This window comes from Enhydra lutris, unplaced genomic scaffold (genome assembly GCF_002288905.1).
Source record: "Enhydra lutris kenyoni isolate GAN:26980312 unplaced genomic scaffold, ASM228890v2 scaffoldscaffold3, whole genome shotgun sequence".
NCBI classification, from domain to species: Eukaryota; Metazoa; Chordata; class Mammalia; order Carnivora; family Mustelidae; genus Enhydra; species Enhydra lutris.
Window position 1 is genome coordinate 40,698,642 of NW_019154087.1, and position 22,958 is coordinate 40,721,599.

At 39.2% G+C, this 22,958-nt stretch overlaps 1 protein-coding gene across 4 annotated transcripts in view; it reads left to right on the forward strand.

Annotated features, from left to right (window-relative positions):
- Positions 1-22,958, forward strand: part of LOC111155589 (ATP binding cassette subfamily G member 2 (Junior blood group)) — a 157,068-nt gene that overhangs the window by 90,064 nt on the left and 44,046 nt on the right. The window contains exon 1 of one of the 4 annotated variants that reach the window (XM_022515859.1): positions 12,305-12,312. The exons of the other annotated variants lie outside the window; for them this stretch is intronic. The gene's annotated coding sequence lies outside the window, so the exon portion shown is untranslated. Of the gene's footprint in view, positions 1-12,304; positions 12,313-22,958 lie in introns of those variants that run through there. 4 annotated transcript variants of the gene reach the window in all.

The following is a 22,958-nucleotide window of genomic DNA, read 5'->3' on the forward strand; positions in this document are numbered from 1 at the left end:
TTGAAGTGTTTTAATCAGGAATGGATGCTGGATTTTGTCAAATGCTTTTTCTGCATCAATTGAGAGGACCATGTGGTTCTTCTCTCTTCTCTTATTGATTTGTTCTATCTCACTGATTGATTTGTGAATGTTGAACCATCCTTGCAACCCAGGGATGAATCCCACCTGGTCATGGTGGATAATCTTTTTAATGTGCTGTTGGATCCTATTTGCTAGGATCTTGTTGAGAATCTTAGCATCCATATTCTTCAGGGATATTGGTCTGAAATTCTCCTTTTTGGTGGGGTCTTTTCCTGGTTTGGGGATCAGGGTAATGCTGGCTTCATAAAAAGAGTCTGGAAGTTTTCCTTCTGAAAAGTTTCCTTTTGAAGTTTTCCTTTTTGAAACAGCTTCAGGAGAATAGGTGTTATTTCTTCTTTGAAAGTTTGGTAGAATTCCCCAGGGAATCCATCAGATCCTGGGCTCTTGTTTTTTGGGAGGTTTTTGATCACTGCTTCAATCTTGTTACTAGATATTGGTCTACTCAGGTTGTCAATTTCTTCCTGGTTCAATTTTGGAAGTTTTTAGTTTTCCAGGAATGCATCCATTTCATCTAGGTTGCTTAACTTATTGGCGTATAACTGTTGATAATAACTTCTGATGATTGTTTCTATTTCCTTGGTGTTAGTTGTGATCTCTCTCTTTTCATTCATAGTTTTATTAATTTGGCCTTCTCTCTTTTCTTTTGGGTTAGTGTGGCCAATGGTTTATCGATCTTATTGATTCTTTAAAAAAACCACCTTCTAGTTTCATTGATGCGTTCTACTGTATCTCTAGTTTCTATCTCATTGATCTCTTCTCTAATCTTGATTATTTCCCTTCTTGTGTGTGGAATTGGCTTAATTTGTTGTTGATTCTCCAGTTCTTTAAGGTATAGAGACAGCTGGTGTATTCTGGATTTTTCAATTTTTTTGAGGGAAGCTTGAATGGCTATGTATTTCCCCCTTAGGACTGCCTTTGCTGTTTCCCATAGGTTTTGGGCCGAAGTGTCTTCATTATCATTGGTTTCCATGAATTGCTTAAGTTCTTCTTTGATCTCCTGGTTGATCCAAGCATTCTTAAGCAAGGTAGTCTTTAGCTTCCAGGTGTTTGAGTTCCTTCCAAACTTTTCCTTGTGATTGAGCTCCAGTTTCAAAGCATTGTGATCTGAGAATATGCAGGGAATAATCTCAGTCTTTTGGTATCGGTTGAGCCCTGATTTGTGACCCAGTGTGTGGGCTATTCTGGAGAAGGTTCCATGTGCACTTGAGAAGAATGAGTATTCTGTTGTTTTAGGGTGGAATGTTCTGTATATATCTATGAAGTCCATCTGGTCCAATGTGTCATTGAATGCTCTTGTTTCTTTATTGATTTTCTGTTTGGATGATCTGTCTATTACTGAGAGTGGCATGTTAAGATCTCCTACTATTTATGTATTCATATCAATATGACTCTTTATCTTGATTAACAGTTTTGTTATGTAATTGGCTGCTCCCGTATTGGGGGCATATTTACAATTGTTAGATCTTCTTGGTGGATAGTCCCTTTAAGAATTATGTAGTGTCTTTCTGTATCTCTGACTACAGTCTTTAGTTTGAAATCTAATTTATCTGATATGAGAATTGCTACCCCGGCCTTCTTTTGAGGCCCATTGGCATGAAAGATGCTTTTCCATCCCTTCACTTTCAGTCTGGATGTATCCTTAGGTTCGAAATGGGTCTCTTGTAGACAACATATGGATGGGTCCTGTCGTTTTATCCAGTCTGCAACCCTGTGTCGTTTTATGGGCACATTTAGGCCTTTCACATTGAGAGTAATTATTGAGAGATATGTTTTTATTGACATCATGTTACCTTTGAAGTCTTTCTTTTTGTAAATTGTTTCCATATATTTCTGTTCGATGATATTTTTTAGGATTTTTCCTCTTTTATAGAACCCCCCCTTAATATTTCCTGTAGTGTCGGCTTGGTCGTCGCATACTCTTTTAAACCTGTGTGTCTTGGAAACTCTTTATCTCTCCATCCATTTTGAATGTCAGTCTTGCTGGATAAAGTATTCTTGGCTGCATGTTCTCATTTAGTGCCCTGAATACATCTTGCCAGCCCTTTCTGGCTTGCCAGGTTTCTGTGGACAGGTCTGATATTATTCTGATGGGCTTTCCTCTGTACGTAAGGAACTTCTTTGTCCTAGCTTCTTTCAAGAGGTCCTGTCTACAATTATGATTCCTCATTCTTACTATCAGGTGTCTTGAGTTCTTTCTAGATTCTATAATCTTGGGGGGAGACCATTCTGCCTCTGGTACCTGAACACTGGTTCCATTTGCGAGATTGGGAAAATTTTCATGGAGAATTTTCTGGAGAATTTGTTCAACTATATCTTCTAGTCTTCTTTCTTTCTCCTCCCCCTCAGGGATTCCAATAATTTTGACGTTGGAACGTTTCATGGTGTCATTTATTTCCCTAATTCGATTTTCATGGCTTCTAAGCTGTTTGTTCCAGGCTTCCTCCTGATCCTTTCTTTCTGTTTGTCCTCCAGATCACTAATTCATCTTCTGTCTCAGTTACCCTAGCTTTTAGAGAATTTAGATTAGATTGGAACTCATTGAGAACATTGTGAACATCATCCCTGGTGGCTTTCACTTCTGCTCTAATCAATGCCATTTAGTTATCCATGGCTTTCTCCAACCTAGCTATTGCCTGGATAATTGTTAGCCTGAATTCCCTTTCTGACAGATTGTCTATGTCCATAGCCATTAGCTTTGTTGCAGAAGGCCCAGCCTCTGAATTTTTCTTCTGTTGGTCATTCCTCCTCCTAGTCATTTTGGTGAGAGATGGCTGAACGGATGTAGCTGAATGTATTGACCGTGGTGCAGGCAAGGTGCACCCTAGAACGCTTCTGAGCAATCACGAGTCCCCACCCAAAAGAAAGAAAAAAGAAAGAAAAAAAGAGAGAGAGAGACAGGAAAAAAAAAAGAAAGATAAAATAAAAGAGAAGGCCCAGCCCAAATGGGCTCCAGGGTAAGATTTATGAAGTATACAAACAAAAAGACTGTTAAAGTAGATGACAAGAGAAAAAAAATAAATATGTAAAAACAAAACAAAACAAAGAGCCTCTTCAAAAAGAACCCCAAGTGTAAGATTTATATACTACCAGGACAAAAACAAATACACAAAAACACTGGCAGAAAAAAAGATGGGAGAGTGGTTATAAATTCTCAGTGTGGGCGAGGAAGGTTATTTTGTTTCTTCCTGGATGTATCTTGGTATCTTTGTTAAAGGACTCAGCTTTCCTAAGATAAAGGGGGATTAAAAACTAGTTTACCTATAGGGGTAGCATTGATTGGGGAAAGGGGATTACCTTGAAGTTTAACTCTATATGAATATTTAAAAATAAAAATAAAAAAATAAATTAAACTAAAATTAAATTTAAAAAACTTAAAAATAGAAAAGCAAAAGAAAAACACAGGTATATGTATCAAAAAGTTCAGGTTAAAAGGTTATTTTGGAATTTGATGTACTGGACATCTCATTGTGATGGTAAATAGGTTAAAAAATTATCTATAAAAAATGAATCAGAATAGTGGGAACGAATTAAATATAAAAGTTGTATCTATGAAGTAGTGGTGATTGTTCTCTTGTTGTTGTTGTTGTTGTTGTTGTTGTTGTTGTTGTTGTTTTGGGCTGGCTTTCTGGAGGAGAGTCCTGCCATGTGGTTTTTCAGGCAATGATTTTCCCTGTGTTAAGTCCTCCTGCCCCATCAAGGGGGTGGGCTCTGAGGAAACCGATTTTTCAGGCTTTTGATCTCTGGAGGTTTTTTTGTTTCTTTGTTCATTTGTTTTCTCTCACCTTGGCACCTTTTGATGGTTTTTGGAGGTTTAGAGGAAAGGAAACTGCCCCTAGACCTCCCTCTCAGAAAGAAACCTCAGTCTGTTCCCCTGTGGGTGCTCCAGAGCACGTAAATTCCCCCTTGGCCGCTGGCAGAGCACGTTCCCAGTCACGGTCTCTGGGTCACAGGAACTCCCGCTTGTACCCAAAACCACGATAGCTGCGGCTGTCTGGGCAACTCCAGACCGCCACAGGGGTTCCAAGCAGTGAAAGCACACTGAGATTTTTCCTGCTGGCCCGGGCTGGAGTGCGGGCTGGAGTGCTGGCTGGCTCCTGCATGCACCTCTCTGGGGGGGGGGGGGGGGGGTGGATGTGTGGGGTGCGACTCAGACTCTGGTAGCACGGTGCTCACACTGAGAGTGCAAAAGGCTGTGGTTCTGCCGGCTGGTGAGGCTCCCTGCCCCCCAATGGGAGCCGCCACCCAGACGCTCTTAGGGGTGCTGGTGGCTCAGGGACCAAGACCTGGCTTCTTCACTGCATTCTCTCTGGTTCAGCACCAGGGGTGGCTGTCCTGGGTCCAGGGATTCAAGCCCCTGTCCCTAACCTCCCTGATTCCCACAATTCCCCCCCACGATCCTTTGCTCTTTTTGAGTGCTTTCAACCAGACTCCAAGTTAATGCTGGTCCCCAATGGCAGGGCACTCTCGTATTGGGGTATTACTTTCCAATGGGTTGTTTTTGGTGGCTCCCTCCCCCTTTTGTCTATCTTCCGATATCAGTCTGATGTTCCCATTCCGCTTTACCTGCCTACTGGCGTCTTCTGCCCCCATAGAGATCCAGAAGTGTATAATTCTAATCTCAGGCTGATTTCATGGGTGATCGGAGTTCTTTGGTAGGTAATCAGCTCACTTTAGGGTACAGGTTGAAACGGCTCCTCCTCCTACTTCCCCGCCATCTTGTCTCCCACAGCATCCATTCTTGATAAAAACCCTCAACAAAGTAGGGATAGAGGAAACAAACTGCAATATTAAATAAAGGCCATATATGAAGAACACACAGCTAATATAATCCTTAATGAGGAAAAACTGATAGCTTTTCTTCTTTGGTCAGGAACAAGGTGAGGATGTGCACTCACACCACTGGTTTTTTTTTTCTTTTAAGATTTTATTTATTTATTTGACAGAGATCACAAGTAGGCAGAGAGGCAGGCAGAGAGAGAGAGAGGTAGAAGCAAGCTCCCTGCTGAGCAGAGAGCCCTATGCAGGGCTCAATCCCAGGGCCCTGGGATCATGACCTGAGCCGAATGTAGAGGCTTTAACCCACTGAGCCACCCAGGTGCCCCTCCACCACTGTTCTTTAATAGTCCTGGAAATCCTAGCCTCAGCCATGAGACCACAAAAGGAAATAAAAGGCATCCAGATCAGCAAGGAAGAAGTCAAATTTTCACTCTTTGCAGACAGCATACTCTATATAGGAAACCAAAGACTCCACCAAAAACTTGCTAGAACTGATAGACAAATTCATTGAAGTTGCAGGATACAAAATCAATATAGAGAAATCTACTGCATTTCTATACACCAGTAGTGAAGCACCAGAAAGAAAAATCAAGGAATTGATCCCATTTACAACTGCACCGTAAGATACCTAGGAATAATCGTAATCAAAGACCTAAAAGATTTGTACTCTGAATACTATAGAACACTTACGAAAGAAATTGAAGATGACACAAAGAAATGGAAAAACGTTCCATGCTCATGGATTGGAAGAAAAAATATTGCTAAAATGTCTATATTATCCCAAGCAATTTACACATTTACTGCAATCCTCTTCAAAATACCAAGAACATTTGTCACAGAGCTAGAACAAACAATCCTAAAATTTGTATGAAACTACAAACACCCCAAGTAGCCAAAGCAATTCTGATAAAGAAAAGCAAAGTTGGAGGCATTTTGATTCTGGACATCCAAGTTATGTTACAAGGGGATAGTGATCAAAATAGTATGGTACTGGCACAAAAACAGACACAGAGATCCATGGAATAAAGTGGAAAACCCAGAAATGGACCCATAACTATATGGTCAGCTAATCTCTGACAAAGCAGGAAAGAATGTACAATGGCAAAAAGACAGTCTTTTCAATAAATGCTGGTGGGTAAACTGGACAGCAACATGTAGAAGAGTGCAACAGGACCACTTACTTACAGCAGACACAAAAATAAATTCAAAATGGATGAAAGACCTAAATGTGAGACAGGAAACCATCAAAATTCTGGAGGAGAACATAGGTGGTCACCGCTTTGCATTGGCTATAGGAAATTTTCCCTAGATGTGTCCCCTGAGGCACAAGCAAAAATAAACTATTGCGACTACATCAAAATAGAAAGTTTCCGCACAGTGAAGGAAGGAGACAACAAAACTAAGAGCAGCTTTCGGAATGGGAGCATGTATTTGCAAATGACATATCTGATAAAGGGTTAGTAGCCAAAATAAATAAAGAACTTACAAACTCAACACCCCCAAAGAACCCCACAAATAATCCAGGTAAAATATGGACAGAAGACATGAATACACATTTTCCCGAAAAAGACATCCAGATGGCTAACAGATGCATGAAAAGAAAATTTCAAAGAGAAAGGAAAAGAGTTTTATTCAAGCCCAAGTTAGGACAGCTGCCTGGTATCCGTAATCTTCACAAAGAAGATAGTGCCTTGGGGAAGAAACGTTTGGTGCAGGGTTATATATGGGTTTTACTTAAAGGGAAACAAATCATGGTGATGAAGGATATTCCTTAAATGTTACAGATTCTATGTTTTTAGCATGTGCATGGCCATATGAGTTTATAATCTTATGGGAATCAGGGAGGTTTGTTTTGTTTTTCTTATTTTTATGTTTGGAATATTCCTTGGTAATTTTTTGAATGACGCAGATAACACAGTGTGTGCTCTAGGCAGAAAGGGAGCCTATGCTTTGTGATTTTGCTGAGTCATTTTGACCATGGTGGCAAATGTTAAAGTGTAGCTTCCTGGAAGCCTAAGAGCAGGGCCAGCAAACAATAAAAGGTGAAAATTTCCTTTATCATTTCTGCCTTTAAAAAGATTTTTTTTTAAGTGAGCTCTACACCCTATGTGGGGCTTGAACTCATGACCTCAAGATCTAGAATCATATGGTCTACTGGCTAAGCCAGCCATGCACCTTACATTTCCCCCTTTGATCAGTTGTTTTCCTCAGGAATCATTGATGGTCAACTTTATATTTTTATGTCTCTTGGTGCCAGGGTTCCTGGCTTGTCTGTCCTGGGTCCCTTAAGTCCCTTGTTGCTAGGTATGAAAAAATAATTATATATAAAATAATAATAATAAATAAAAATAATATATATATTACCCCCCAGTGGTCCTTATTGCAGGGAACTTATTGTAAAGAATGGTGGGAAGGCTTGAAATTTATATATGTTCTCTATTAAGTCCAGTTGACAAGCAGATATAGTATGTGTGCTTGGCTTAGGTTGTCTGGTTTTGCATTTGGTATAGCATTTATAACAAAGATACATGGACGGTAAAAGAATTCACTGAGTACAATTTGAAGGAACAAATGCGACACATTGTCAGAGAGAGCTAGAGTGCACAAGCAGGTAGAGTGGCAGGCAGAGGCAGAGAGAGAAGCAGGCTCCCCGCCGAACAAGGAACTCTTTGTGGGACTCGATCCCAGGACCCTGGGATCAAGACCTGAGCCGAAGGCAATGGCTCAACCAACTGAGCCACCCAGGTGTCCCGAAATTTATGATTATTTAGAAGGAAAAATGGAACATGTGCACTGAGGAAACACATGTGTAAAATAAATTCCCATGTTTACTTTGGGGGTGGGCAGTTAACTTCAGAATGGGGGAAAATTCTGTCCCCGACCAGGAGGTTATCTTAGGGCTCTGGGTATGCTCTGAGAGCTGGGGTAACCTGGGTGGACCCATTGTCTCAGGAATGGAAGGTAGGGCCTTGTTCTTCATAGGCTGGAGCCACACCAGTTGCCCTTGAGTCAGGGCTTCTGCAGAGACAGCTAGTGAGTTTGTTAGTGGGGTCTGAAAAGACACAACAGCTGATTGGGGTAACAGTTCTCTGAAAAACAAGCTTTTAACTTAATGCTAGTTTTAACTGCATCAACCCTATGGGGCACAGTTTCAATTCTATCTTGAACTGTGGTCATTTTTCAATCTTGGATTGGGACGATGAATTGTTTGGGTAGTTTATCTCCTCAGGTGAAGTAAATTTCCGATAAAGAGCAGTTTTGTAAATCTCAGCTGTATTATGCCTGTGTGCAGGGTTAAGCAAAAGTTTTTTGTTGTTGTTTTGTTTTGTTTTAACAAATGGGTCACAGCAGCAAGAGAAATAGAAGCAACATGGACTCAGACACACTAAATTTTTCTCTGTTGTAATTCCCCATTGTCCATGTTTTATTTCATTTTTTGGTTTGTTTTGTTTTATTTCATTTTTATGGAGCATGGGCAGAGGTCTGTAACTGCTTCAGGCTGATAGAGGGCACAGTAGGGCGTTGGAATAAAAGGATTTGACATGGTGTAGGATGTACCTTGGTTCCTTGTTTTAATGGAGGGGATATTGGAGGTAGTTGGTCATCTGAGAACTTGGATGTTTTCCTGCATTGTTTGGCACGTTATATAACATCATTGACTTTATCCTGAACTATATTCCAAGCTATAGTAACAGTAGAGTTAAACCCAGTGTTTTCATTCCCTCTAAAATTGATCTGATACCTATGGTTATCCAAGATAATGTCACTAAACCAGTCCCAGCCACCTTGAAACAAAAGTTGGGGGGAGGGGGCGAGGAGTGGTGGTCAAGAACCTGTTGTGGCCAAGTGGTTCCCTGTTTGATTCTATTTATATGGGTTCTTATTTCCAAGGAGGAGCTAGTAGAGGTGTGGCCATTGGTATTGGCTGCCAGATAGACTTTGCCTTGTTCAGCAAGCAATCAGGTAAATTACCAAGAGGCATTTCTATGGAAACCAGAGAAAAACCCAGGTTAAGGGTTGAAACAACTTTCGAATCCCAGTGTCTGAGTCCTGAACACTGCCAGTGAGATTTCTAGATATCAGGCTCAAATGGAATGGGAACAGGCAGCAGCAATCTGACGGATTTTTCTGCTTTGTTGTTAGCATGTGTCTGTGATCCTTCTGTGTGGCCCATAGAGCAACAAGCACTAAGATGGTCTATATATGTTATAGTGTATATATTATACTGTACAAATACGGCAACTTCTTTAAAGTTTATCTCAAGTTGTCCAGCTTCAGTTTGCCAAGCTTCAGGAAAAAGGGCAATTTTCATTCCTAATGATTTTAAGGCTAGAAAATGGGAGAAGATTAGGAACCTTGGTTTGGAGAATCATAGCCAGATGTTGGAGGAAACCAGGCTCCAGCCCAGTTTCATAGGTAAACAACAAACACTCAGAGATATTTAATCAGAACTAAATCTAACATTCCAAGGTGTGTTGTTAAAATACAGTCTCGAAAGTGATCTTCATTCCTGTCGAAGATAGCCAAATTAAGACCAATTTGTTTGTAAAGTAAGTCCAGTTTTAACAAACTTGGCTGAATTATTTACAGAAGTACAGCAAGAATAGTAATCAAACATATAGGTTCTTTTAAATACATCTGCTTTTTTGGAACTTTTATAAGGAATTTCAGATTGCACCTTTAATACTTTTCAAGGCCAAGAGCTCAGCCAAGTATTTGCCATCAGATGCTACTGCAGTGTCCATAGGTATCAGTGAGTTCCTCTCCTCTTGAGGTTCTCTGAATATCCTGAGGTTTCTTGCACCTGCCAGGAGTGACATTCTTTACTACTTGGTAAGGCTGCTAGGAGGTCTGTAAGCAAGGTGTCAGGCCAACATCTCCAAGAGGCTCTGCTGGTACCATTTCAGTCAACTGTACTTCCTTAAAGCTGTCTGGTCATATCTGAGTCTATGCATGTGTCTCTCAAATATGACATTCCAGTCAAAGCCTTGGTAATATAACCAGTATTTCCAGTGGTGTCCTGTAACATGGGGAACAGATTCTTACTGAACTTATATAAATAACTGCCATGAAAGCAAGACTCATCACTGAGAGTTTCTAAATTCTGGAGTTTTCGGGTAAGGAGAAAAGAGAAATGTTTTAATATGTTCACGAAGGAATATTTTACCCTATTTTTGTAATCCATAGGTATCTTAGGAGAAGTTTCCTTAAATCTGGAAGAGCAGAGAACAAGCAGTTTTAAACCAGAGTTATAAAAACCATAATTATTTTTTCTTAATTCATTTAGTCCCATGTAATTAATTTCAGTTTTGTCTGAGAGCAGTTTCTTTGTTAGTGCTGGAAATTTAGTTGTGTTCTGTGATCTTAAGGGTATCAGAAACTTATATTTGTCAAAAGTCCTTTTTGTGAATCTCCTTGAAGTTGAAACACATTCTGCAAGAGTATCAGAATAATAACTGTAAATGACTAAAGACTCAAAAATGGACAGGGTTAAAGATCTGAGGAGAGAGCTCATTATAATGCAGTCGATAAGGAAATTTGGTTATTTTTTGTGATACCTAAAATTTAACATTTCAGTTATTAGAATTTAAAGTGATGACATTATTCTGGGGCATATTAAAGCTTTAGGAATTTCATATAATTTCTGGAACAGTTATGTAGCATTTACCACATAATATAACCTAAGAAGGTTATCACATTTGTTTGACAGTGGTTCCCATGTAACCTAACATAGCAAACAAACAAGCCTAATTAGTCAAAAACCCTTTATTTAGAATTTTAAAGTTTTGGGAAGTTTGTTGAGAATATAAAAAAATTTTAAAGCACATGCCTAAATAGGATTAGAGATCATTGCAAAACTTAAACTTTGTGATCTGTTTAGCTAAAGTGGCAATAAGAGCTTCTATACAAGGTTTATCTACCTCTTAGCAATCATCAGCTCCTTTAATACTGACACATTTTAGTTTTCTCAAGTAATTAAAGACCTGATAAAAACAAAGACACTTGGTTTTACAGGGCAGATAAAGAAAAAAAAATTTTGTAATTTCTTATCAAGAGCAGACCAACAATCCAAGAAAACCTTGTCTTTTTTTTTTTTTTTTAAACCTTGTCTTTTTTAACAGAGAAAAAAACCAGATTTTCATTTTATACCAGTGTACTTTTTTTTTTCATTTTACATTTTTATTTCAGTGTTATATTAGTCTCAGGTGTACAATATAGTGATTCAGTGCTTCCATACATCACTGGGTGCTCATCACAACAACTGAAGCCCTTAATCCCCATCACCTATTTAACCCAGGCCCACAGTCTTTTTCCCTCTGGTGACCATCAGTTTGTTTACTATAATTAAGAGTCTGTTGCTTGCTTGCTTGCTTGCTTTTTTTAGATTTTAGTTTTAAGTGCTCTCTACACCAACGTAGGGCTCAAACTCAGAATCCTGAGATCAAGAGTTGCATGCTGCACTGACGGAGCCAGCCAGGATGCCCAAGAGTCTCTTTCTTTCTTTTTTTAAAATTTTTTAAATTTTTTAATTTTTATTTTATTTATTTATTTATTTATTTATTTATTTATTTATTTGATGGACAGAGATCACAAGTAGGCAGGGAAGCAGGCAGAGAGAGAGGAGGAAGCAGGCTCCCCGCTGAGCAAAGAGCCCAACTCGGGGCTCGATCCCAGGACCCTGGGATCATGACCCGAGCCGAAGCAGAGGCTTTAACCCACTGAGCCACCCAGGCGCCCCTCTTTCTTTTTTTTTTTTTTAAAGGAATTATTTATTTACTAGGGAGAAAGAGAGGGAGAGGGAGAGAGAGAGAGAGAGAGTACGAGCAGGAGCAGGAGCACGAGCCAGGGAAAGGGTAGAGGAAGATAATATCCAAGCAGACTCCCGTCGAGTGCAGAGGCCGATACTGAGGTAGGGGGGTGCTCGGTCCCATTAGCCATGAGATCAGGACCTGAGCTGAAATCAAGAGTTGGACACTTAATAGACTGAGCCACCCAGGCACCCAAGAGTCTATGTCTTGGTTTCTCTCACTCTCTCTTATTTTTTCCCCTTTGCTCATTTGTTTTGTTTCTTAAATTCCACATATGAGTGAAATCATATGGTATTTGTCTTTCTCTGACTGATTTATTTTGCTTAACAATACTCTCTTGCTCAGTGTCATTGCAAATGGCAAGGTTTCATTTTTTATTGCTGAGTAATATTCCATTGTATACATTTATCCATTCTTCAATTGATGGATACTAGGACAGCTTCCATATCTTGGCTATTATAAATAATGTTGCTGTAAAGAGAGAGGTGCATGTATCCCTTTGAATTAGTGTTTTTGTATTTGAGTAAATACCTGTAGTGTGATTATTGGGTCATAGGGTAATTGTATTTTTAACTTTTTGAGGAACCACCATACTATCTTCCAGAGTGGCTGCACCAGTTTGCATTTCTTTCAACAGTGCACAAGGGTTCCTTTTTCTCCACATGCTCGCCAACACCTGTTGTTTCTTCTGTTGTTGTTGATTGTTGATTTTTAACCATTGTTGTTGTTGATTTTTAACCATTCTGACAGGTGTGAGGTGGTACAGCATTGTAGTTTTGATCTGCATTTCCCTGATGGTAAATGATGATGAACATCTTTTCATATGTCTGTTGGCCATCTGTATGTCTTCTTTGGAGAAATGTCTGTTCATTTCTTCTGCCCATTTTTTAATTGCATTGTTTGTTTTTTTGGGTGTTGACTTATATCAGTTCCTTGTATATTTTGGATACCAACTCTTTATTAGATATGTTAGTTGCAGATATCTTCTCCCATTCTGTAGAATTGCCTCTAGTTTTGTTGATATTTCCTTTGCTGTGCAGAAGCTTTTATTTCAATATAGTCCCAATAGTTTATTTTTCCTTGCCTCAGGAGACATATCTAGAAAAATGTTGTTATGACTGATGTCAAAGAGGTTACTGTCTGTGTTCTCTGATAGGATTTATATGGTTTCAGTTCTCACATTTAGGTCTTTCATCCATTTTGAATTTACTTTTGTGTCTTGTGTAAGAAAGTGGTCCAGTTTCATTTTTGCATGTTGCTGTTCAGTTTACCCAACAGCATTTGTTGAAGAGACTATTTTTTTGCCATTGGATATTCCTTCCTGTTTTGTTGAAAATTAGTTGGCCATGTATTTGTGGGTTCATTTCTGGGTTTTCTATGCTATGTGTCTTAATTTTGTGCCAGTATCATACTGTTTTGATTACCACAGCTTTGTAAATATATCTTGAAGTCTGAATTGTGATGCCTCCAGCTTTGCTTTTCTTTTTCAAGATTGCTTGGACTATTCAGGGTCTTTTGTGGTTCTATACAAATTTTAGGATTGTTCTAGTTCTGTGAAAAATGCTATTGGTATTGTGATAGGGATTGTGTTAAATGTGTAGATTGATTTGGGTATAGATATTTGAACAATATTTGTTGTTCTTTTTTTTCTTTTTTTAAGATTTTTATTCATTTGACAGAGAGGGGAGGGACACAGTGAGAGAGGGAATACAAGCAGGGAAAGTGGGAGAGGGAGAAGCAGACTTCCTGCTGAGCAGGGAGCCCAATGTTGGGCTTGATCCCAGGACCCTGGGATCATGACCTGAGCCAAAGGCAGATGCTTAACTGAGTGAGCCACCCAGGCGCCCAGTATTTGTTCTTCTAATCCGTAAGCATGAAGCATGGAGTATCTTTCCATTTCTTTGTGTTGTCTTCAGGTTTTTTTGTTGTTGTTTTTGGTGTGTTTTTTTGTTTTGTTTTGTTTTGTTTAGTGTTTATAGTTTTATGGTATAGGTCTTTTATCTCTTTCATTAGGTTTATTCCTAGGTATCTTATTATTTTTGGTGCAATTTTAAATGGGATTGTTTTCTTAATTTCTCTTTCTTATGCTTCATTATTGGTGTATAGAAATGCAGATTTCTGTACATTGATTTTTGTATCCTGTGACTTTACTGAATTTGTGTATCAGTTCTAGCAATTTTTTTGGTGGAGTCTTTTGGGTTTTCTACATAGAGTATGCTGTCTGCAAACAGTGAAAGTTTAACTTCTTCCTTACCAATTTGGATTACTTTTACTTCTTTTTGCTGTCTGATTGCTGTGACTAGGACTTCCAGTACTATGTTGAATGAAAGTGGTGAGAGTGGACATCCTTGTCTTGTTCCTGACTTAAGGGGAAAAGCAAATTGGTATAGAAAAAGAACAACAAACAAAAGCTAAAACCAGCATAAGGAAGAAGATAATAAAGATGAGCATAGCAATACATGTTATAGTAAGAAAAAAAGAACAGATCAATGAAACCAGGAGCTGTTTCTTTGAAAAAATTAACAAAATTGATAAACCCATAGACAGACTTATCAAAAAAGAAAAGAGAAAGGACCCAGATAAGTAAAATGACAATTGAGAGAGGAGAAATAACAACCAACACCACAGAAATAGAAACAACTATAAGAGAATATTATGAAAAACTATAAGTCAACGAATTGGACTACCTAGAAGAAATAGATAAATTCTGATGTTAGTCAGTGCTGGCCATGCATGAAATTCTTTTTCAAAGATTCCCCTTCACAAACCTTCTACAACTTTCCTTTTCTTTCAGACTGTTGTAAGCCTTTCCTTTTTTTTTTGTTTTTGTTTTTGTTTTTGTTTTTGTTTTTGAGACAGAAAGCAAGAGAGGGAGAGAGAAAGTGTGAAAGTGTTGCAAGGGAGAAGTAGTGGGAAAGAGAGAGAATCTCAGGCAGGTTCCATGCTCAGTGCAAAGCCCGTTGTGGGGCTCAATTTCAGGACCTCATGATCATGACCTGAGCCAAAATCAAGAATGGGTCGCTTAACTGACTGAACCACCCAGGTGTCCCCCCTCCCCTGTAAGCCTTCCCGTGTAAAATAAAAATCAGTCTCTTTTTGGGACAAAATTATTTTCTTTTCTCTCAATAAAAATATATTCTCATTCTTTATACATTTCTCCCACGTCTCCTAGTTTCCTACATACAGAGCTGTTTTATCATTTCCAGCATTCTCAATTACATTTAGCAGTTTTTTGTTCTTTTTTTAAAATATTTTATTTTTATTTTTATTTTTTTAAAGATTTTATTTATTTATTTCACAAAGAGAGATCACAAGTAGGCAGAGAGGCAGGCAGAGAGAGAGATAGAGGAGGAAGCAGGTTCTCCGCTGAGCGGAGAGCCCGATGCGGGACTCGATCCCAGGTCCCTGAGATCATGACCTGAGCTGAAGGCAGAGGCTTAACCCACTGAGCCACCCAGGTGCCCCCAAAAAATATTTTATTTTTAAATAATCTGTACACCCAACATGGGACTCAAACTCAAAACCTTGAGATGAGATCAAGAGTTGCATGCTTTACTGACTGAGCTAGCCAGGCACTCTACATTTTGAAATTTAACTTTTTTCTTTTTTTCCTTAGAGAGTGGGGCTGGGGCTGGGAGAGAAAGAGAGGAAACGAGATAATCTTAAGCAGGCTCCACACCCAGTGTGGAGCCCCACTCAGAGCTCCATCTCATGACCCTGAGATCATGACCTGAGCAGAACTCAAGAGATGGACACTTAATTGAGCCATCCAGGTGCCCTCAGAATTTTAACTCTTAGAAACCTAATTCTCCAGTGAAAGCTAAGTAGTAAATAGGTGTGAACTATTACACTAGAATTCTTTAGAGTGGCAAATTTATGAATACATTTCATAATTTTAGAAATTTTTTCTTAGTATAATTTTTAATAAAGCATAAAAACATGTTTACTGGCAGACCCAAATATCTTAGTTTCTCTGTAATATATAAGACAAAAGCAAACAGACCTTATGTTTAGTATTAAATGTTTCTGTATTTTATCTTATTTGGAAAAACTTAAATATCCAATGAAGTCAACCCAATTTATCATATAGATGAGCAAAACTTCGAAGTTTTAATTTACCAGAGATTTTGAAGGCTATAAGTTTTATTTATTTAGCCTATTTGCTCTTGACAAGTGCCCACAAAAACTTCATGAGACAGACAAGTTCAACTATCATTTTAAGTTAAACATGAATTTAATAAATTCAGGTAGAATAAAGTCTGATTCTCTGCTTTATATTTGATGTCGATAACTACAAAAATGTCCATTTTAGTTAAGCCAACAACTTTGAATTAGCTTTAATACTGAATATGTTGCACCTGTGTCCACTCAACAGTTTGTTCCCCGCTGTCAGTCTTTCCTGGGGTTCCTGCAGAGGAAATATGAAGTGAGCGGTTTAAGTTCAAGAGTTCCCTCAGGCCTCATCATGCTGATGTGGGATTTGCTCCAGTTTGAACTTCATAAGGAGGGGGCCCAATAGCCTGGGGGGCTTTGGGCTCCTCGAGAGTGAGGGTGGGAGGAGCAGGAGTGGATGGTGGGGGAGGCACCGGGAATGGTCTAGGAGCTGCAGCTTCAGCGGCCCAGGTGGTGGTACCGGAGGGGTAGGAGAGGTGGAGGCAGAGGTGTTAAGGCTGCTGCCGGTGAGGCCAGAGACAGATTCCAAGTCTGGACTCACTTGCTCTAATCTTCATCTCCTGTCTCTCACTCCTGCAGAGAGGGCTTTTTCTCTGCTTGCTTCTCAGGCCCCTGGAGGAGGTGAAGGAGCTAGCAGTGGGTTGGGCATTGGTCCTTGTGTCTGTTTGGCCAGGTGGTTGTAGGATTTCCAGGGTCTGCCTCTCTTCCTCCCCCATTCCTCATTATTTTGATTCTTGGGAAGGGGGTCAGGTGTCTGAAATTTTTGTCTACTCTCATCTCTTCAGACCATCAATTGGTTTCCTTCCCGTGAGGTAGCTTTATTATGGAGTAACACAAAAGCCTGAATGTATGGAATTTTATCCCAGATCGATGTGAACCTGAAAAGCATTTGAGTTATTTTTACCTTTGAGTTTTAGAATGCCCATTTCTACAAGCTCTTGCGTCTAAACGTCGTGAAATAGAGCTCCTTCACAAATTAATTCTAGCAAGACCATCTGGAAGTAGAGAAAATATCTCATTGGTAACAGATATGGATATATATACACAAAGGAGCTGCAAACAAAATTGAACCTCTTTTCAGTAATATGTGTGGAGAGGACATGAAAGACCCACTTTCCAAGTACCCTTCTTTTACTAAAGCAAGTCTGATGGCGAAATAGCATTATACCATTTATGATCCATTAAGTAGTTATTTTCCACTGCCAGTTAGAACATGGTCAGTTTTGGCCACAGTAGCAACAGAGAAACCAAGTGAAGCTCAGAGGGAAAAACAAAACAGAACAATACAAAACAAATGAAGGCCAGAGTACCTTCTCCAGCATTGGTTCCACCCCAAAAGCCAGGAGCTTTGCTGATTCAACCAGATGGCTTGTTAGTTTCTGGCTGCTTAGTCTTAGAGCGGGCTTCGGGCTTTCTTTAATTGTGTGCACAAGAAAACTAATCCTGACTTATCCAAAGAACTGCGCTTGGGATCTGAGACTCAGGTTATCCTTAAATTTTCCCAATAGTACCTACTTGCAAGTACACGATCCACATGTATTGTACCTGTAGCCTGCCAGAGTTTCCAGGGGGGATGGTTGTTTTTCCAGGGGCTGTGCAGCTTATGAAGCATGGTTCCCCATTCCTTTTGGTTTCAGTTTTATTTCTAGAATGAGGCTTGAGTAAGAGCTAAGGATATTAAGTGTGGTGCATCGAGAGGGTGCTGCTTGTGAGAGATACTTTCAAGACTTGTGATACACCCTCCGGTGTGTCTTGGATTCTCTCAGTGAGGTCTAGGACCATTGAGGGGGCTGGGATCACTGGATGATCAGTCTTTATGTGTGTGTTCTTGGATTAGCCAATGATTAATTACCTTATGAGCCAGGACATTTCCTATGGGACCCCTACAGGTCTCGAGGAATATCTCTGACACTTCCACTAGGCTTTCTGTCACCTGAAAGCCTCATTTGGCCACAAGGGGCAAATGTCCCTACTCTTCAAGAGCTGAGTGAATCAGTCTCTCATATTTCTAGCCAGAAAATTTACTCAAGCCTTATGTTAATAGTAAATTGATTAATATAATGCCAAATTAAAACAACCCACCCATCAACTCCGATCCCTCTAGATTATTCCCACCTAGAGAACATTCCCGGTAACGCTCAACAATTTGAATAAAAGTCAGGACTATCAACTCAAATTAAGGAGGTCCAGATATCAGGAGAGCTCATCTGACACATCTATGAGGTGCTGAGAAGTCAGAGGGCCATAAACCCTGCTGGTACCCAGGGCCAAGTTCCAGAGGACCCCCAGGTGATCTCACAAGAGTTGCTCTCACATCCAGTTGAGTGCACCAGGAAATGTCAATGCAAAATGAATAAACCTTTTAAAAATTTTTAAAGAGAAAGGAAAGGAGTTTTATTTGAGCCCAAGTTAGGACAGCTGCCCGGGATATATTATCTTGACAAAGAAGAGAGTACTTTGGGGAGGAAACATTCGGTGCAGCGTTATATATGTTTTCTACATAAATAGTTACAAATCATGATGTTGAAGGACATTACAGAAAGTTCCAGACTTTATCTTGTGATTTTAGCATGTTAAGGTTGTATGACTTTAATCTTATGGAAACCAGGGAGATTTGTTTTTTCTTATCTTTTTGTTTGGAATACTCCTTTTCGGTTATTTTTTGAACACGCAGACTAATGTGCTCCAGGCAGAAAGAGAGCCTTTGCTTTGAGGTTTTGCTGAGTCATTTTGACCTTAGTGGGAGACGTTTAAGCACAGATACCTTCCCTGAGGGTCCACAAACATTAAAAGTTGGGAATTTCCTATATCACTGGCTGCTTAAATATTTGCTCAGCTTTTTAGCCTCTAGCAACTTTTTTCTGTCTTTTTTTCCTGAATTTTACCCCACAAATTGTGCGGAATTTGCCTTGATAGGAAAAGGCACAGAATGCTGGGTTTGCCTTTGTGTTCCCTGCTTTCCAGGAACTTGGCCCTGCAAGTTCTGCTTTGCTTACTGTCATCAGAGAGAACTTTTCAAATAGTTGCCCCTTGTATTTTACTTATTTTTATGGTTGTTCTTAGGAGAATGCTTGGTTTGGAACAGCTAGTCCATCATAGCCAGATAAAAAGTGCTTTGTGGATAACTCTGATTTTTTAAAAAAATTAAAGCTGGGATTATCAATTATACTTCAATTAAAAAACAAAACAAAACAAAAACAACTGAAAACAAAAACGAAGTTTATGGACATTTCACATTTCAAACCTAGTTCACAAACTATTAAGTATCTCAATCTAAATCTTTTATAACTTGTCCAATGAAGCATTTTTAAACTCCTTTTATAAATGTAATACTCAGTTTTTGTTTTAAATTCTTTACCTGCTTCACTATTAGTTTGATTTTCTAAATCATTTTTATACGTAATTCTAAATCTTCGTTGAGTTTAAATATATTCACCCATTGTGGAAATGATTATGTCATCCTGAACAATTTTGTTGGAGACTATTTTCTTGGCTAATTGAGTGAGTATAACAACCAGGGGTATAAAATCTGGAGCTATAAATTCAGAGAAATTTCTCTTGTCCCTGACTGTCAGAATTAACCCCTTTTTTGTAATAACTATGTCATAAACTCCAAAATAAAACAAAAACAAAAGCAGGGTGATGGTGATCATGTGGTCTTCCCCTAATCTTGAGTTGTCTTGTAATATGCTTTTCAAACCAGGCAAGTTTATCTCCCATTCATCTTTCTTCTGCTTCATGAATTTTGATTAATTTTCATATTCTATATTTACTTTTTTAGAAGATTTTATTTGTTTATTTATTTGAGAGTGTGTGAGCACATGCATGCATGCTGGTGGGAGGGTCAGAGGGCGAGGGGGAAGGAGACAATCTCAAGCCGACTCTTTGCTGAGCACAGAGCCCATTGGGCTCCATCCCAGGACCACAAGATGATGACCTGAACCAAAACCAAGTCAGACGCTTAACTGTCTGAGCCACCCAGGTGCCCCCAAAAAACATTTTCGAAAATTTTATTTATTTGTTTTTATTTTTAACATATGATGTATTGTTTCATGGGTACAGATCTGTGATTTATCAGTCCTACATAATACACAGTGCTAACCACAACACATGCCCTCCCCAGTGTCTATCACCCAGTCACCCCATCCCTCCCACCCCACTCCATTCTAGCAACCCTCAGTTTGTGTCCTGAGATTGAGTCTCTTATGGTTTGTTTCCCTCTCTGTTTTCTTCTTGTTTTATTTTTTCCTCTCTTCCCCTATGATCCTCTGCCTTGTTCCTCAAATTCCATATATCAGTGAGATCATATAATTGTCTTTCTCTGATTGATTTATTTTGCTTAGCATAATACCTTCTAGTCCCATTCACATCATTGCAAATGGCAAGATTTCATTTTTGATGGCTGCATAATATTCTATTGTATATGTATGTGTGTGTGTGTGTGTGTGTGTGTGTGTGTGTATCTTCTTTATCTATTCATATATCCATGGACATCTGGGCTCTTTCCATAGTTTGACCATTGTGGACATTGCTGCTATAAACATTGGGGTGCAGATGCCCCTTTGGATCACTGCATTTCTATCTTTGGGGGAAATACCCAGTAGTACAATTGCTAGGTCATAGGTACCTCTGTTTGCAACTTTTTGAGGAGCCTCCACACTGTTTTCCAGAGTGGCTGCACCAGCTTGCATTCTTACCAACAGTGTAGGGAGGTTCCCCTTTCTCCCCATCCTCACCAACATCTGTCGTTTCCTGACTTGTTAATTTTAGCCTTTCTGACTGGTGTGAGGTGGTATCTCACTGTGGTTTTGATATGTATTTTCCTGATGCCGAGTGATGTGGAGCAGTTTTTCATGGGTCTGTTGGCCATTTGGATGTCTTCTGCCCATTTCTTGAATGGATTATTTGTTCTTTGGGTGTTAAGTTTGTTAAGTTCTTTATAGATTTTGGATACTAGCCCTTTATCTGATATGTCATTTGCAAATATCTTTTCCCATTCTGTCAGTTGTCTTTTGGTTTTGTTGACTGTTTCCTTTGCTGTGCAAAAGCTTTTTGTCTTGATGAAATCCCAGTTGTTCATTTTTTGCCTTTGCTTCCATTGCCTTTGGTGATGGTCTAGGAAGAAGTTGCTGTGGCTGAGGTTAAAGAGGTTGTTGCCTGTGTTCTTCTCTAGGATTTTGATGGATTCCTTTCTCACATTGAGGTCTTTCATCTATTTGAGTCTGTTTTTGTGTATGGTGTAAGGAATTGGTCCAGTTTCATTCTTCTGCCCATGGCTGTCCAATTTCCCAACACTATTTGTTGAAGAGGCTGTATTTTTTCCATTGGACATTCTTTTCTGCTTTGTGGAAGATTGGTTGACCATAGAGTTGAGGGTCCATTTCTGGGCTCTCTGTTCTGTTCCGTTGATCTATGTATCTGTTTTTGTGCCAGTACCATGCTGTCTTGATGATGACAGCTTTGTTATAGAGCTTGAAGTCTGGAATGGTGATGCCACCAACTTTGCTTTTCTTTTTCAACATTCCTCTGGCTGTTCAGGGTCTTTTCTTGTTCTATACAAATTTTAGGATTATTTGTTCCATTTCTGTGAAAAAATTGATGATATTTTGATAAGGATTGCATTAAATGTGTAATTGCTCTAGGTAGCATAGATATCTTCACAGTATTTTTTCTTCCAATCCATGAGCATGGAATGGTTTTCCTTTCTTTGTGTCTCCTCAGTTTCTTTCATGAGAATTTCGTAGTTTCTGAGTACAGAGTCTTAGCCTCTTTGGTTAGATTTATTCCTAGGAATCATAAGATTTTGGGTGCAATTGTAAATGGTATTGACTCCTTAATTTCTCTTTCTTTTGTTTTGCTGCTGGTATATAGAAATGCAGCTGATTTCTGTGCATTGATTGTATACCCTGCCACTTTACTGAATTCCTGTTTGAGTTCTAGCAGTTTTGGGGTGGAGTCTTTTGGGTTTTCCACATATAGTATCATATCATCTACAAAGAGTAGGAGTTTGACTACTTCTTTGCTGATTGAGATGTCTTTTGTTTCTTTTTGTTGTCTGATTAATGAGGCTAGGACTTCTAGTCTAGACACATTGCCAAACTGCAGTGGTGATTGTGGACATCCCTGCTGTGTTCCTGACCTTAGGGGAAAGCTCTCAGTTTTTCCCCATTGAGAATGATATTCGCTGTGGGTTTTTCATAGATGGCTTTGATGATATTGAGGTATGTACCATCTATCCCTACACAGTGAAGAGTTTTAATCAAGAGAGTATATTGTACTTTGTCAAATGCTTTTTCTGCATCTATTGAGAGGATCATATAGTTCTTGTCCTTTCTTTATTAATGTAGTCTATCACATTAATTGATTGTGGATGTTGAACCAAACTTGCAGCCCAGGAATAAATCCCACTTGGTCGTGGTGAGTAATCTGTTGGATCCTACTGGCTAGTATTTTGGTGAGAATTTTTGTATTTGTGTTCATCAAGGATATTGGTCTGTGATTCTCCTTTTTGGTGGGGTCTTTGTCTGGTTTTGGAATCAAGGTCTCATAAAATGAGTTTGGAAGTTTTCCTTCCCTTTCTGTTTTTTTTGGAATAGTTTCAGAATAGGTATTAACACTTTAAATGTTTGGTAGAATTTCCCTGGGAAACCATCTGGCACTGGGCTTATTTGTTGGGAGATTTTGATGACTGCTTCAATCTCCTTGCTGGTATGGCTCTGTGCAGGTTTTCTATTTCTTCCTGGTTCAGTTTTGGTAGTTTATACGTCTCTAGGAATGTATCCATTTCTTCCAGATTGTCTAATTTGTGGTATTCTGTGCTCGTAATATGTTTTAATTTTATTTTTAAAGAGATTTTATCCTTTATTTTTTATTTTTTTAAAGTTTAAAAAAAATTTATTTATTTGACAGGGAGAGGCACAGCGAGAGAAGGGATGAAAGCAGGGGGAGTGGGTGAAGGAGAAGCAAGCTTCCCGCTGAGCAGGGAACACGATGCAGGGCTCAGTCCATCCCAGATCCCTGGGATCATGACCTGAGCCCAAGGCAGCTACTTAATGACTGAGCCACTCAGGCGCCCCCATAATATTTTTTTATAATTGTTAGTATTTCTCTAGTGTTGGT